The sequence below is a fragment of the Varroa jacobsoni genome, unplaced genomic scaffold (assembly GCF_002532875.2).
Source record: "Varroa jacobsoni isolate VJ856 unplaced genomic scaffold, vjacob_1.0 scaffold_808, whole genome shotgun sequence".
In the NCBI taxonomy this organism is placed as follows: domain Eukaryota; kingdom Metazoa; phylum Arthropoda; class Arachnida; order Mesostigmata; family Varroidae; genus Varroa; species Varroa jacobsoni.
This window is the reverse complement of record NW_019213710.1, coordinates 35,641-53,922: the sequence shown is the minus strand read 5'-3', so window position 1 is coordinate 53,922 and position 18,282 is coordinate 35,641. Positions and strand designations below refer to the sequence as shown.

General features: G+C 38.0%; 1 long non-coding RNA gene across 1 annotated transcript; it reads right to left on the bottom strand.

Moving 5' to 3' along the window:
• Positions 1-8,898: 8,898 nt before the first annotated feature.
• Positions 8,899-10,317, bottom strand: LOC111263983 (uncharacterized). The gene is made up of 2 exons (XR_002682584.2): positions 10,000-10,317; positions 8,899-9,396 (listed from the first exon to the last, which is right to left on the bottom strand). It is a non-coding gene; the product is annotated as an uncharacterized LOC111263983 (long non-coding RNA).
• Positions 10,318-18,282: the final 7,965 nt, after the last annotated feature.

Sequence of the window (18,282 nt, the reverse complement as noted above, 5' to 3'; positions counted from 1 at the left end):
AATACGAGGTTGTGTGCTCTTCAAACTAATGAAGCGTACAAGGACAAGGTTTTTCATTGTACTTAAATAATTTGCTTGATATGGAACCACTCACAACCACAGTCATAAATTTTTACTCAGATTATTACTCAGATAACTTCGAGAAATTTGCTCTAGCTTAGATATAGGTCAATTTACAAAATAACAAATAATTTGCGTTTGGTGAAGCTGAATAAGGCTTCGTAGTTTGACAAATACCTAAAGGAATCTATAAAACGATCCACAAGAATTGGCGTAAGGCTCAAATATATAAAGTGAATGAGGCTATTTAACACAAAAAAAAAAAAACTAAATAGATAAGTCAAGATTGTCCTTGTATACAACAATACCAGATCACACATGGCAAAAATCTTTAAAGTTCCCATTCATATGAGCTTGGGTGAAATGTTTCTTTCACCCACCGTGCTCTCCATACCGTTCCCATCATTGGCAAGTGAGATTCGTAATAATATGAAGTACTTGTTGTTTTATTTAGTCGCGGGGCTTGAAACAGCGACCCCTGTTTTCTTTTTTTGCCAGAGGGTCAGCTGTCCAAGGCACCGTGGTGACATAATAATGCATCTGACAATGAAGAGGGTGTCAAAGACCGGCTACCAAACCTAAAAATGTCTGGCGAAACGGAATCAATAAATAAATAGGTTTAGAGATGGGACGTTAAATAAGCGCTCTAAAGTAAGTATATGCACAGTAATTGTATCCCGCTCTGTGTGTGTGCCTCGAGTGCGGCAGCGTTAGAAGAGTCGAGCGGACGGCTCTTTAGAGGGGCTTGCGTGATCAAAATGGAATAGCCCTGTCGAAATTACTCAAATATAGTTCGAATCGCCGAGTTTGTAAAAATAAAGAACAATTAGAAACGTTGCCAGACGTCTCTCACAGTAGTCGCTCATTGTCAACAACAAACGTTGATCTTTTTTATACTCATTCATATATATATATACTGTTACTCTCCATGTGTGAGAGAACTGATGTTGATTTACAGGAAACACTTAGAAAATGTGGCTACGATTTCCCAAGAGGAATAAGGATTTAGAAAGCAGCACTCAATGGTAGCGGCATTTCTCGGTCGACTCTCTTGGCGGATATTAAACATTGGACTAGCATAGCGCACAGAACACGCATTTTGTATTCATAAAATCTCAAAGCAGCATTTGAGCTCATGACTAAGGATGCAGTATTAAAAATACTTGCAAAGGTAGGAATCAGCAAAAGCGTGCTTGGTTTGATAGCAGGAAAAAAACAGGATCATGGTCAACGATGGATCTCTGAATTGTCCCCACCTTTCAGGCCACTGGGCTGACATAAACAGGTAATCTGTTTGAGACGTAACTGTTGAGAGGCCTACCTTAAAATATTTGTGGAGTAGAAAGCTTGTAAAAGTGCTCCTACATAGATGAAAATAGCAGGTTCCAAGTACCCCAAGCCCTCATTAGGTCACATAAATCTGCCACGGAGCTCGGTTTAACAGTGAAACTCAGCACATGAAAGCGATGAAGTTTGACGGGCAGGCAGTGTAACAGCTGAAGCTATTTTAGTCATATCGTGGGCGTCCCTAAAATGCATTAACAAATTTTCATATCTAGGGCTATTCATACTGTGCAATGACCATAGCGCACGACGAATCATAGGCAGCACTGAACAGCTAAATCCAGCTGAAAACGTCGTGTTTGAAATGTGCGGTGGAATTGCACCATTCAACACCAAATAGATTCGCGTATCTTCTTGCCGGCACACCATTTCTTATCGAAGAACTTATAATAAGCCCTTTACCCTTTCGTGTATTTTTGCCTTTACGAAAAATATGGGAAACTGGAAACGAGTATTCGCAGAAATCGCCGCTTAATTCCTTAGCAGTGGAGAGATAAAGTATGATATGCAGAGGAAACTAGGTTGCTCAAACCGTCATGTCGTCACGCGATTCGCGACATGTCGCTTCCATCGGGCTTCTACAAACCCATTAGATATGGTAAACTACGTATCTTAAAAATACGGACAACTATGTGACCGATATTAGACGAGTCGATGCCCCCGAATACACACTCTAGAACCCGCATTGTATTGTGACGGGATTTCTCTAATATTACCAATACTGTATTGTAAAGTCTATACAGTCTAGTGCCACTTTGAGTATGTATATGCGTACAATATGTGTATCTCTAAATCGTTGAGTCTACCTAATAGAAGTCAATAAAACTCGTATGTTATATGTTTCTCTAAATATATAACATCAATATAGGATACTTTTAGATATTTGAATTAAAATTATAATTTTTTTTATTGAACGAATACATTATATAACAGCTATAGGTGCTGAAAAGCTTTATTACTGCTACGCTATATTTCATAAAGGAGTCCGTTGCGTGTTCTTGGGAGTGATCTAAATTTCTTTTCTATTAGAGATGAAGTATTCAAGAACGACTAATGCAGGCAATCAATTTATAGTTTTTAACGCGATTCTTTATTTCATAGAAAACGAGAAAGCACAAATCGCTACCTGTTGCAAAAAGCCAAAAACCTATTGCTAGCCTAAAGGCCAATGCTCACATAATGGGATCCCTTTGAAACATTAGGGTAAGATGTATAAAAACTTCTCGGCTGACTATCGATAACTACAATGCGACGTAATATATCAAACTTTAGTTATGCGAAAAAAGATCACCAGGCCGCAGCTTAGAATCAAATCAGGCAATTAATACCTTTAAGTCTGAAACCCTTCAACAGTACCATCGCAGCAGATAACTTTTAAATTTAGCCGATAGCTTCGGCAACATCCAGTGGCATTTTTCAGAAATTACCTTTGCTTACCAGTGCTTTGCAACCAATAAATATTTAGCCAAAGCCAAGAGCAAAATGTTTTTGCGAGTCCAACTAACATATAGTTGACTTGTGATACTCTACCGCTTGCCTAAGATCCCCGATGTAAACACGCTAAGTTACGTGCATTCAAACCTACCCAATGCTTATACGTGTCTTGTATTGCTTTATTCTTATACATGACCTAAATCATAATGGAAACTCAAATTGGTAAGCGCCACCTGCGACCGCTAACGACAGAGAACGGTCGTGTGAGCACTGCATGATTTATAGGTTCGCTTTATTTGTGATAGGCCACTTTTCTGAACCTATTACGCAGCTTGCAATTGGCTCAATTGAACAGCATATGGAGCTATGAGCAATATCAAGAAGGGAGAAGTATAGGTACAGTCTCGCTACACGGGCAACCACGAAGAAGTCTTTTTGCCCATTTAAGTTTGTTCGTTCTTCGGTGTCCTGCTAGGTCGATTTGTAATTGACAGACATCAATTTCCATTCCGAATACGTGATTCTGGGTCCGGGAATGATTGTATACGAAAAGTCCTTCAGGTTCAATTAGGTTAACTCCATGTCCTCGTCCCTTCTCCTCCTTTGGAAATTGTTGAATTATCCAACGCTCTTTCGCCAATGGTCAACACTTGCCAGTTTTAACCTACCTATTAGAATTGACTTCAGCGTACTCAGGCACAGGGTTCATGCATAGTAACTAATTGCTACGATGAGCGACTTCCGGTACTTACCATGGGCGCAGATGACAAATCACAATGAATTGGGGCTCATTAGTTGGCAAGTTTAGCAAATTATATCTTTTAAAATACAGGTAGTACATATATAATTATTTATCCCACCATTTTAATGGATTCGTTTTAGTCCAAATTAGCACATAAAACAAAAACCGTTCTAATGATGACTGTAAAATTTGGAGCATTAGTTTGAGAAAAGAAATGCTCAAGGTGGTTTAGGCGCTGCGCATAGTTAAATAAAACCGGCGGACCGAAATTGAGTACCATACAATTTTGCGTACCTGTAAGCTTTATTTAAAGTTTTTTTCCAACTGTTTCACAACGCAAACTTTGTCAAAGACCGGATTTCGAATAAAATGTAGAGTTAAGCGAGATCAACCGAGTCATGTAAGTATAAACAAAAAAAGATGTGTATGAAGAAAATTTATCACGAATCGATTATGTCCATATTACAGCACTATAAGACATGAGCAGCACATCGAACGTAGAGTCGCTTCAGAAGGAGAGGTATTTATTGCTATATAGTACCATAATAATCGTTGAAAGCCCAATAACGCCATACAGTAGCTTCATAATATAAATTTCGTCTTCTCTACGGGTCAGCCAACCAGTGCCCTAAGCTCCAGTCTTAACGTAATATATATATATATAATGTGCGAGATATATAGATATATATATATATATATATATATACATCTAAAAAGCGAGATTAGCTTCCTAGAGCACTTCACGAGACCCCAGCTATCTGTTTGAAAGTCCAAGAAAACGGCAGATTACCGCGGTCCCGAATGTACACATCGTAAATATATTCATCACGACCAATTACCAACACGTTTACTTACTGTAAAAGTAATTAACGAAACAAAATCACAACGGGTCATCTTTGATCAATGCTATTCTGTTGTAACAATGAGACGGCGTCTCAGCTGCACCTATGATGTCAGCGACAAATACTCTTATCAAATGTACGTTCGCTGACCTGCTAAAAATCAAAAGTTAGCAATAATTCATATTCAGAAATAAATGCAAATCACCCCTATTAAAACGCTTTTTTTTTCTTTAAAATCATGTTATCACAATGCACTTTAATATCGCTTACCGAAACTGCTTGGACGTGTAAAACACAATAACTGTTTCTGGTATTCTTCAGAAGATTCCGATTTGTTTTAGTTTTAGATAAAGATAAATTAAATAAGCTGCGTGCAGTGTGTGCAAGGCATGTCAAATAAAGCGGAATAATTTTTTTTTACTAAGTTGTCTTTGTGCAAGCAAGTGCAAAAAACAAACACATTTTTTAACGCCAAGAAAAAACACCGCGACGGCCGTCAATTGCGAGCAGACAAGGTGTTCCAGATCGGGCGCCAAGGTCGGATATTCTTTGCTCGATCCAAATAGTAATAAACGCATGGCAATAACGTTTGGCTTCGTCATTAACAGTTACGGTCTATGAGTCCCTTGAAAAACTTGAGATAGCGCACTGAATTCATTGTTTCATTTTCGACGGATTTCGCATAAACACAGATGCCCCTGACGTCTGTTGCTAACGTTACTATCATTTTACACATTTACATTTTACTCCCACTGAACTTGATTTCTCCTCAGGGCCATTTCCCTGCCTGGTTCCTCCCCGCAGTGGCGGTAAAGAATAAACCGTGCCTCGCCTACGGCGACAGTCTGCTGTGGGCGGGTTTCTTGTTGATTAAAGTCCTACACGTGCACAATATTATATGCATTTCTGGCCCTGGTCTCTACATGCTGAAGCACACCGAGTTCTACAGTAGCTGATAGAGACAAGCGTTGCATCCCCACTTGCTATGGCCTTATATAGTCACGTAGACACGTTTACTGAACTAAATCACTCTATATCGTTTCTGTTGTTAGCATCTCGTTTTAACCTCGAGCAAGAACGTCGCACATCATTCTCCCGGTCTCGAAAGCGACTAAGAGAATGCGCACTGCAGCTACTAGCTGAAGTAAAACTCAAAACCTATTCTAGAGCAGTGCGAGACTCGTGCCCAACGGTTAAATCTTGTTCCATTAAGATTTTGTTCATTGAAAACTGCGCCTTAAGTGTCATTCAATATACGCTAGGATTTGCATTAATCTAATATTACGGACGTATAGAAAACAAGCAGGCGCCGAGAAGCTCAGGTGGTCTATACTGCTAGGACCGAATCGCGCGCTCTGCACGAACAGACGCGTTCCGTCCCGCTAAGGGGAAAAAGAGTTTTATAGCAGTCTATGAATCCAGTCGTTCGCTCAAAGTATCATACCGTGCCATATCCTGTCTCGTTACGGTTTGCTCGATCGCTCCGTTTCAAAATTGCTGTTTTTATGAGAATATCTTCGATTAGTGCCTCTCTAGTTTCCCACTGCTGATGGCTCACCGATGTCTTTCATAGAGTCATGTAGCCCTTTCTTTAATGCGATATTTGCTTTTCAGGGCCTGCTTCTAGTTGGTTCAAAAATAACGCACGATGTCAACATATACCTGTTACCGTCTTTGATTCGTATATCGCAATGCACGCGGATGGAAGTTTTACTTTCTGTCTAGTGAGAAAAGTAGACGAGTTTTCCGCTTGATCTATCTGTTTACCCAATTCTTAATCCTTGAGCCGTCCCACAGGGTGGCTCCAGAATCCTATTCTGGTTCAGTTTGTCCACGTAATCGCTCGTCCCGAAACGACTCACCTTTCATAACTTAGCTTGACTCTAATTTGGCAACCTGTTGCCACAAATCTAGTAAAGCAAGGGTCATTAGTATGGCTCAACGCTGCATCCATGTTGCTATATGTAGATATAAACGAAAAACCCCTTGAGGAAGACACCAGCTCTGAGTACGGAAAATTCCCTTATGATCTTCGTGTTAGCCAAAAATATATTCATACAACGAAGAACGAACGATAATGAATATAACGTTGAGTGCACAGCTATCGTTTAGCTTCACCGGCCCATAAAGAAGTACGAGAAATAGAAAAATAGAGCACTGAACAAAAGAAGTTACGTCATAAATATTTTCCAAAACAGCCATGAAATGGCTCACGACTCTAATAGGAGAATCTTTGTAGATGTTTAGAGTTGATATGCGCGGCTAGTGCTGTGCCTGCTAAATTCCAAGCATAAAATTTATTATGCCAAGTTTTGTTGTGGTCCTTCGATTATAAAAGCAACGAAAAAATGTTTTCAAACGTCATATTTTTGCGGAGTAGTGACACCAAAAAATCGATTAGACCAATCGAAAAAATACTTTCTGAACATTTCAAAATATTCAGATATTGTGATTTATGATAAACACTATTTGATATCTAGAAATCCGTCCTAAACGGCGATACGCCGTATAAAGGGCCATGCTAAGGTCGTATTTCAATTATGGGCATTAAACAAGAACGAGAAGTGGCTTAGAGAGACTTTAGTCAGGAAGTATGTCAGATTAACTGAAAATGGTCACTTCACCAATAGTCTTAGATGAATCTATAAATAGGAACAGGCGCTTGCTAAAGACCCCCATCTGCAATGGAAATGACTTAATGGACTGGTTGTATTTGCGCCCGTATTTAGCAACGAATATCTATATCACAAATAGAGTAGCTCGTATTCGTTCTCGGATGATATGTAATTGTTGTATAATTAGGATTGGGGGGATAAAGCGAAATACACTAAGTCGTAAATAATCTATTTAACTCCGTACCGTGGAGGAACAAGCGAGTAAATCATTGTACTTAGGATTTATATATGCAGACATCGTTGGCATATAAGTGTGGAATGAGTAATCATATTTACGAAATGCGTCCCATTTTTTATCAACATATTCGCCCAAATGTCACAGGCGTTGACCTTGCAAATGATAAAAACAGCGCCCTGTTTAGCTTTATATAATGGCCTGGGCTAGTGAAGGCTTATATGGACTTTCAAATGCTTTTGAATGTACGCATTCGTTTGTTCGACTACTTATGTGAAAGACCGAGGGGTAAAAAGTGGATCTCAAGTCAGAGTGGAAAGTTAAATGGCCGGTATGAGATATATTATGCAGACCGAGATAGCAGATTGACGTAATCAGTTAAGTCTACAAAGTCAGGTCCATTTGATGGTTGAAATGTTGGAGGACTATGTTGCTAACCACCATTATTGGGGTGTTGTATTTTGCTGGGAAAAGTCTTACCTGCCCATGTTCTTGTGCCCAGAGTGTTTGTGACATACGCTTCTATTAAATTCGTGATGAAATTATCACTAATGTTTCGAATTTTCTCCGCCATTGCTTAATAACGAACTAACGAAAGAAAGGCGTAATTAAATTAGTGAATTAGCAGTCTAAGTACTTAATTCAATTTTTGTCAGTCCACTTGTTTAGGTCTACTCAGTTCAATCTAAGCGGGAATGGATCATCTGCCATAGTGAGAGACTCGAAAATAATTTCATTATCGCAATCCTGATATGGCCCTTCTTAATTTTTTTTTTTATTGAGAAACTAATTATAAAAATAACCCTGAAAGAATAGCCTCTGCCAGCTCTATGTGATCACCCAAGACTCAGTAAGGCAAAGCTTCTTTGTGCAGAAAAGGCTACGCTTGCAGTGGCCATTAGAACGAAGCTAGCCTATATAATCAATTTCCTAGCGAAAAATATTTGGGTCCTTGCGCTGCGTATTCTTCAGTTAAATCATTAAAATGTTCTCCAGTAATTGTTCAGGCTTGGATATAAGGGTAATAACTATTGTCTAATGTCTTTCGTTCGATTGACGATTTGTTGTTAGCCGATTTTTTTTGCGAAGTTAAAGCATATTCGTTAATTTTTCAACCGGTATTAATTCATTTCAGGAGTTCAATTCAGTTACTTTTTTGTCCTTTTTTGAGTAGTCCTTAGCTTTTTAGTATCGACCCTTTCGTGTGTTAAAAGAAAAAAAAGTCTGAAATGTCAGCCTAGCGTACATAAAGCATAAAGAGTCCTTCTTATAAATTTCACGATCGTGAATTTGAAGAAGTCTAGAGCGCAGTTTGTCGCATTTCGGTTTTCTCCCTAATAATGATGATGTAATGGTAAGTTGTTTGCTTCGAGATTCAAAATCTTTGCACGGAGCATCTGATTAATTGTATGCCGAGGCACGTTAGGTGAGGCCTGATATGTTTTCGACGAGCCTTTGCATGTGATCAAGACGACGGATGCACTTCCTTACCTCTCCAACTGCTGGTGAGTTACTTTTAAGGACAGCAATAATAAAACTAAGTTTATTACTTTGGGATCCTTTTTGTTGTAATGACGCTAACAAAAAGAAAAAAAAAAAACCAGAACTCTTGTTCTGGTAAACACGAAACTTCTTAAGCGATTTTATTTGGAAATTACAAATATACACCTTATGATCTGTATTGCGAACAGTGATCAAAATATTTTTATTAAAGCACGTTTTCCACAATCAGCGCGTAATAACAGAGAACAGCATATTTCCAATATTGCAAGGAATCTATAGTATAATCTTGTTGCCGGTACATCTACGAAAGTCATCGGCACGAAACGTCGCAACTTAGATTCCGGTCCGATGCTACTGGAAAATGTAAAAGCTGACCGACAGATCATTGAGAACAGAAATTATCTATTTCGTCATCGTTACCATCATCCTGTTAGGGTCTCGCCTATCCAAAGACGCGAACCGAAAAAGATTGCTAGTTGCTGCCTGCCGCTAACCAAGCGCCTTCGTAGCATTTTTTTTTCTCGTAACTGCCAGAAATACTGCTGATACTTCATTTCACTAGCGGATTATGCGGACTCGTATTAAAAACGATTTAGAGACAGAATATTATCGCAGATCACTCTAGAAAAAAAAGAAAGAGAAATGTATTTAATGTCGAACTCTGTATGGCTAATGGCATTATCATCCTCTAGCTTGAAATTAAAAAAAGATCATCGAACGCCGCCATTTGTAATGTACTGTAATTCCAATATCAGTACTAGTTATTTGACCAGCTCAATTACTCCACTCTCAACCAGCAAACGTGCACGGTGTTACGGCTAGTATTCTCCGTTGGGTAAAATTTTTCACTCGTCGAATAGTTGCAGGCTTATAATTAAATTTGTCCAATATAGACGCGATTCACGAGAATGAACTGCCTTGTTAATCTTGCTTGTTATATCTTATCAGGTATAAAGGTACGCTCAAAGCTTCGCGTATTCAGTATTTTACCATAGATAATAGTTGCGTAGTATTGCAATCACTGTTTACTTATTTCGACGGAGAACGCCACCGATGTATAGTAGGTTATCCTATTTTTACATCGTTTTAGAACCAAGATATGTAATATTTAATAATACCAATACCCTCCGACTAATTAACGAAGTTCTACTGCATTTTAGTTTTTTTTTTTGACTCAGCACAAAAACATGTAAGAACGCACAGGCCAATAGGATGGTCACATACCGCCATTAGTAAGATCGAAGTCTTACAGGGGAACAGCGTTTAATACAGGCTGACGGCCTATCGTAGCAGCACATTCGCATTGAGCGTCTGTGGGGGGACATTCTTCAAATGCTACTAAACGAACAAGAGCGTCACTGTACTGGAGACAACGAGAATATACCGGGTCGTTGACCCACTCTCGTTTTACCGTACGAACTGTCTAGCTTAACTAAGTACTCCCTGCTTTCGGACGTGCGTCGCCTTATGTTTTTGTTGGCAAGCTGCATCTAATTAACACGGTTTAAATAGTAATCGTTGCGAGATCGCTATCGTAAACTCTCTAAACAGTAGTTGAACTTAGAACATGCTCGACGCATTTGGCAAACGCTGATCGTAAATGATTGCCTCAGCCCATACGTAGTATCACAAGGCCGAAGGTGACAGCAAAAACGAGATTAGCAAAGGGTTCCAATGATGAAAATAGCAATAATAATGGTGAGAAGTTGCGTACAAGTCACAGATGTTCCTCGATATCATCAAAATAAGGCTGACTGCTACAAAGTGCCAATGCGGCGCCGTTCGCTTTCATGGTAAAACGCTCTCTCAGGCTGTGATCAAAGCGCGCAGAAGACACCCGATATATTTTTGCCGAACAGTCTGCTGTTTTCATTCGCTGGCTTTTCTGAAGCCCCAAACAGACGACCATTGGTAATAATATAACGTAGAAAGACTATTGGTAGATGTAGGTATTGTTTTTCTAGGCTTGTCTATTATTCCGAAAAATTGTAATTGGAAATCTATCATCTTTATTAACTTATCACATTGTGCTTTGATGTAACACTTTCATGCCCAGAGATGAATATGAGGCTTGCGCATTAGATTATCACGAGGGTTTTCATTATCAATACTAAAATGTCCGAAGTTGCAGGAAACCTGAGACAGAACTAAATCTCTATGACCCTTATCCACTTGCCTGTTAAGACCCATCCACGGGATGTTTTTCGTAAGCTGGATTACCTTGCTGCATGAAAAAAATTCTGCCTGTAAGAAAACGTCGCAAGACATGCTCTGAGCTATTCAGTTTAACAGTATTCCAGCACGTGCAAGTATAAAACAAACATTATCAAGCTCTATTTAACAAAAAAACCTTACACGAAACGAATTCTATGACCTGAGTTGAAATGATAGGGAGTTCATATATCGTTTAACAATAGACGATACATCTGTCACCCCACAATTATAAGCGAACAGCCTGTTATTAGATAATACGTAACTAAGTGTTATTTTCCTATATGGATGATGCTATTGAAATGTCTTACACAACAATAATCTGGGGCAAATATCGAAATGAATCATCACAAAACGCCTTACTTATCTATAGCCATTCAATTGATGTGTGATATGTATCATTTACAGGGCTTGAACTAGCGAATCGTCCATATCAAGTCTGATAGCCATGTCACCGTTCTATTCTAAATTTTTTGTTTAACGGCCAGGTATATCATTGGCGACAGATTTACAGTTAATATTTTGATTCTTTTATTATTACCGCTATAGTCTCTGCCATCATTCGAATGTAGCTGGGGAAAACTCTTTCTGCTTCCAAAGATCTAAGCTTAATTATGATATCCGCTAGCATGTTCGAAGCGAAATCTAAGCGATCGTTCCCCTGAAAAATATATATGCTTGTAAGACAAACTGACTTCAGTTGTTACTACTCTAATGTCGACCATGGGTAAAAGTGGGTAAAATAGAACTTTTGACCTAATGAAATATCAGCTGTATAAGCGTATAGTATGAGTAGCCTTAAATTATTTAGGCGAAACAGCAAACGCGACCTTCGCACACGTACGTAGAGTTACTCATTTAATAGAAGGACATGTTCTCATAGATCAGCCACGCTTATAAAGTACCTCGACAGTACATAAAGTGGACACCCAGCCTTGAGCCGAACTAGAAAAGGTAAATAATCCCTCACTCGTTTGCAGAGAATAAAAAAATTTACTTCTCATTCAAAAACCGCTAAGGCCAGCCATATATAGGCTTCTCTTCAAACATTAAGGATCAAACATCTAGCAGTTCGTCTAGTTCTAGTTAAACATACATGATATATATAGCCGAAAATCTAAAACGTCTAAACGCACAATCAGTTTATTTAGAATCTCAAAATCCCAGCCCATCTGAAGATCGTTGACTTTATGACACGAAATATATGTTAATAAACTAAAGATCAATAATAAGATTAATAGAACCCCTCGGCAATGTTCTGATCGTACGGACCAAGTTGAATTCTCGGTCAGGTGGAAACTGACTTAGAGCGAGCTATTTAGTTGGTCGAACATATATAGATCGAAATATATCCCGTAAAAATAGCGCTGCGTCTCAGGTTTTAGTAATCATACAACGACCGTAAATGACAACATACCAAAATTTATGAATGCGCTGAGCTAAGCCAAAACGTACTAGAATCGCTCCCAATTTAACAGAGAAAATCGATAATATATTTAAAATCAATTATATATAGCCACGACGAACGACTCGCAATATATTTTTCCGAAACATCTCGACGCGGACGGAAACCCGAAATATCGAACGGAAGATCCCAGATTTCTTGCTGGGAGCATGACATCTACTCACGTTTGCTAGCGTCCACTGAACAACACGAAAATACGTAATAACAAAACGCGTATGAGTAAAGAAGAATGTAAGAGAACATAGGCTCGCTCTAATAAAACTATCAAACCGAAATTTAATATTAATCAACGTGTGTATATACACGAGAAATTTGTGAGAACAAAAATGTTCTAAGGTACGAGAGATAATTCAGAAAAATTGTGTATCATGTAAAGGTCCGCGGTCAAATCTGGATTCGTACCAGTCATAAGTTAAAATGAAAGGATAAACTTCCCTAAAATGCTGTATTCAAAAAACTATTATCTAACCTACTTTCAAACAATTCCTTTCGTTGTCCGCATATCTTTATGGGCGCTTTATAGGGTTAGGTGAAATTCCATAAGGATGCGGTACAGTCTATACCTTTTTAAGGACACTTGGTAAGACCATGTGTATCGAGCGTTTTACGATCTCTCCCAAATCCAACAGCACACTTATACTAGGTTCCGTGTGAAGAATAGGATAAACCTCAACGACATTCTACGAACTTTGCAGAATTCTTACGGCAATCAAACATCGAGTAAATAAATGATTCAAGCGTTTCAAAGATAAATAGGAATCCATCAAAGATCTTGGAAAACCTGTGACAGAGATTAGAGACGAAAGTGTGGATCCAATACCACAAGAGATATAGATGTTAGTCAATTTATTACAGGTCGTTTTGATCATTTTGAATGATCAAACGCATATTCATCCCTACTGGAACAAACGACTCACTCATCTTTGAACAAAGATATGCAATGCAAACTCTCACAGTTTCAGTTTTAACATACATTAAACGCTATCTAGAATATCGAAAACAAGATTTTAATTGTCCACTGTACCGTGAATCATCTTATCATGTAAGCCCCTGCTATCTATTGGTGCCGACGGCAAATGACAATTTGGAAATTGCAAACACAGTGTCTAGTCAATACGACGCACTGGGGGAAAACGGCGATTACATTTATACGTACAGTCAGGAAAGAAGCTGCTTTATCGTTAAAGGATTTCCTCAGAGAACGAAACCTCGGTCCATTTGGGTACATTTTTTGCACGAGACTTAATTAGCTCCTATTAGAATTATTAGAGGACAAAAACTGCATCTTTGGGCTAAGTAAGTAGATCTTATATGCGTAATTTTAGAAATACCAGCATATATTTTGGCCCTGTTGCATGGAAGGCTTTAGCCACGTATACGTTTGGTTTGTCCTTAGATTTCATGTTTTTGGGGAGCCTATATTGTTAGCTATTATAATTTACCTGATTACTTTGAACGTAAGACCAAGGTCTTACCCAATTCTAGGCATGCCTTTACTACTATACCATAATAACCGTATATATTACCTTGTTATTACATTAATCTGGGATATTCATAAGAGTCTTAAGGTTGTGCACGATGCATGCTCGTAAAGACAGGCTTCATACCTGAACGACTATGCTCTGTTAGTATTTTTACAACAACAAGTGATCGAAAAATTATTGACTTTGTTACATACTACAATGGCTGTTTATTAGTATATAGCATCTTAGCAAGACATTCTTCTGTCTATTTGGTCCGCATCAAGTCAACCAAGCAGGTTAACCCTCTAATGTTTCCGTGCTAACTTCTCAAGGAAATGCAGCCAGAGGATCTATTATAAAATTTCTTTAGAATCAATCATGCTACAGAAACCTATCGTTTTAGACACTAGACCATATAACGATATTCGCGTGAGCATTCACAAAAACAAGATCGAAGAATCAAGAGAGTATGATGAGAGCAATGATATCTCTACTAGCGAAAGAGAAAAATCGTGGGCAAAAACCGAAAAGTACGAAGGACGAGAGTAGATTGAGGAAACTAGAGAGAGAGAGAGAGAGAGAGAGAGAGAGAGAGAGAGAGAGAGAGAGAGAGAGATATGCGTCATAGTGAAGCTTCAACATGAGATCTACTTAATGCTTTCGCTCCGCCCATGAACATGTCACGCTATAGCGTGACATTGTTGTTGTTGTACGATAGGTTTCGGTAGTGTGCATGTCTATCATGTAATGCTCACTGTGTAACTAAAATTATGACTTACGAATACGCAAAAAAAATATCGATAATAACGGTTCCGACTAAGCAACAGAGAACTATAAATACAGGCAATCTATCAAACATTTATAGCAAGAGACACTGTACTCAAGCGCACACCTCCCATCATAAAATATGATCGATTAAAGCAAATTTTTTTTTACATGTAATTTGTACTTTGCTTAATAAAAGCATACAAACAAATATTAATAAAGCAAGATTATTTCTCTATAATACAACTAACTATAGACGTAATGCAAATCAGTAGTCAAAATGCCCGTTCAAAAAACTTCCCTTAAAAAGTACAAAAATATCGACATAAAATCAACTAAAAGCAAAAAATAGCGTTTATGCTATTTTTTATGCAAAAATGCTAAGCTTTTTATTTGGACACCAGACGCTAAACAGCATTTCAGTTATGTATATATATTGCTGTTGGTAAAAGGAAATATTGTTCATATTATTGGACCTGGATTGGACCTCTGCATGTATTTCACAAACATGTTCTAGACATAAAGTTCATAACACAGGTTCATACATAAGTAAGTTCACAGTACTGAATGAGCTATCTTTGAGTTTTTTTTTAACTGTTTCTTGATATAACTTCTGAAAAAAATAGTTTTTATTTTATAGAAGTTTCCAATAACAAAATGTAAAAACAAACGAATTAAGGAACCTCAACTGTTATTTTCTCTTAGATCCGTGCAGCTTATCGCTTGTATGTTTACAAACAGCAGATTTCGACTTACACTTGGTACTGCACTGGGTCGCAATATAAAGAACCCATTTAGTAGGAAAACAGAAGAATGTGTTCTTCATTATTTGCATACATAACGCGATATTGCGTGTTGCTTTGAGCAATGAAATTCTATTTTAAAATTATTCCTAATTATAGAAAGGCTTTTTCTGGTACGTTATTGTAAAATATAGATTTGTCTCACGAAAAAAAAAATAATTAAATAGATAGAACGGGGCATTTTTATTCAACAGAAGAGTTGGTATCCTTTGAGCCGTTACATAGACAAAAAAAAGTCGGTGAATTCTATTAAATCCTGTATGTTTATACATATATATATAAATGTTTCGTAAATTGTTATCCGCTGGTTGGTCGCTTTGGCCGTTACCGCTGATTCACTGAAATTCTGTGAATGTGAATGTTAGAGGAACAAAACTATCTTAATGTAGGAGTGTCAAGTTTGGCAACTGAGCTAGCTTAAAGGGAAGCTGTTCTCCAGATCCCATAATCTCATAGTTAAATGCATTATAAGGGCAAGAAGGCAAAACTTTCAATACAAGCATAATTTAGTCTGCATACATATCCTTATGAATGAATGGAGGTTTTTTTCAAACCGAAGTATATATTCCATCACATAATATGTGGGCTGACTCTGAATCAAACCGAGACTCTCGTGAATCTTGCGGAATCAATAGCCGCCAACAACAAACCATCTGGCATTTAACATTAATAGCGCCTGGGCCACAGATCCGTTTGTGAAGACGGACAAGAAAACTAGTAACTGCTAAAGCGTATAACCGTATAATAACCGTGATAAATGCCGCTTCGATCCACGAGTCTCTTCGCCACGACCGTAGCGGTAGAAGAATAGAGTCATGGATACGACGTGCAGTGTGGCTACCTATATCCAGTAAGCATTTACTAAAGTGCAAAAGTCACAGATCTACGAAGTAAGAAATACGCCGTGAAATGTTGGTTTCAAAGGCTAAATTTATGATAAAGAATTTAGATGGTCGACATGTGTTATTTGTAGACCCCATCGAACACCTCGCTCAAATTGTCTTATAGAACTCGAAGTTCCACAATCAACTAAGTATATAATCATTTTTTTTTTTCATTTTTTTAATACTTGTTCGAAGTCTTATTTCGATACCTTTGTGTAGTTAGAATGTGACTGCAATCAACTATTGTAGATGTGAGCAGAGCATATATATATATATATATATATATTGTAAGATTAAAAGAAGAATAGAAAGTTTGCCCACTAGACATTTAATTCCTGCTATAAGTTTGGCTGTACTATCAGCTGCTGATATGATCGTAGGGTACCTATTCTAATCATTAGGATAGATAAGAGAAAAGGTGGCAATTGTATATATTTTACTTTTCCAATAATAATAATTTGTTTAATGATATACTAAAAATGGTTGTTGCTTTACTTTAAGGATCCATTTACGTTGTTCTATAGATATTTTATATTGATGAAATATAATGGTTTATAATTCTTATCATATAGTCGATAAATCTACCCCTTGGCCAATAATTAGCTCTTTTAGAGCTTTTGTATTAACGACAAATATTATCTGTATATTTCATATCCCTATTTTTTAAATAGATTAAAATTTCTATCAATGAAAACGGAATATAGTTCGGGAAGCTCTTATACAAGGTGTACCGCTCAGCTCGCGATAACCATAGTTCTGCAGCCGGGTTAAGGTTACCAAATTGGTTTTTGCTTCAGATCGAAAACAATGAAGCTGAAGCCGTAGCATTAGTCTATAAGGAAATTTTTTCCCGATACGTCGCTTGCGCGGCATGATGTTTTCGCGTCTTTAAGCGTGCTTTCGATAATTTTCCTATTGCTAAAACGGCATTGCGCTTATCTATTTTCAAGACATCATGAAGCTTGTCGCGATGCTCATTTCCAATTAGTAAATGACTGCGAGTCTAGCTATTTCGACCCCTAATTAGAGTTAAGCTCTAGTAACTTATCGCTTATAAATTCTACCAACATACCTAAATTTAGGCTAAGCGGGTCCACTGCGGCCGGTCGTAAAACCAGAACGCATTATAAGCTTAGGAGTAAGAACTGTATGACAAAAATCCATGATAGCCGGCGGTTCCATTGCATCAGCTGATCCAGGCTGGTGTTTGTTTATGAAACATTAGCTACTACAGTTGGAAAAATCGTCTGTGAAATGCGCTACGGCTGATTAAAGTCTGATTCTACAATAATAATACTGCGTCACGATTTCTCTGTTTTGTACCACAGATTCCTATAAAGGTATCAAATCGAAGGTACATTATGCATTAAATCTGTAACGTAAACGAGCTGTTTAAGGATATCATTGGTCTGCGCTGGTTGAAGTCCATTTAGAAATTAGTATTGTATAGTTTTCTACAACACATTGCTAGTAAGTGCGACGAATCAGCCGGACCGGAGGAAGAAGCCGAGCAGGTCTTCCAAACAATGTTCCAATCGATCTGTTGAAAGGATCCACAAGCATACAAAGTCAGACACAGTTGTTGTGATTATTCACAAAAATCATACTTTTATTACTACAGTTATATGTAAACCTGTGTATTATGTCCTTGTGGATATATCCATTTGCAGATAATGTATGAGCGTCAATTTTGAGACTAACACAGAAAGACGCAGCTCTTTTGCTGATCTTGGGTTTCGGTAGGTGCTCTGCAAGCGCTACCGATTCCGTAGACACGGGATGGTCAACTGTTGAGCAATGCTAACGTCCATTGTTTATTTTTAAACTTACCATGCATTTATCTAGTGTAAAGGCAAGTTCACACGCTGTTCAAAGGCACGCAGAACGTAGGTTCGTGTCGCACAGCAGGTACAGAG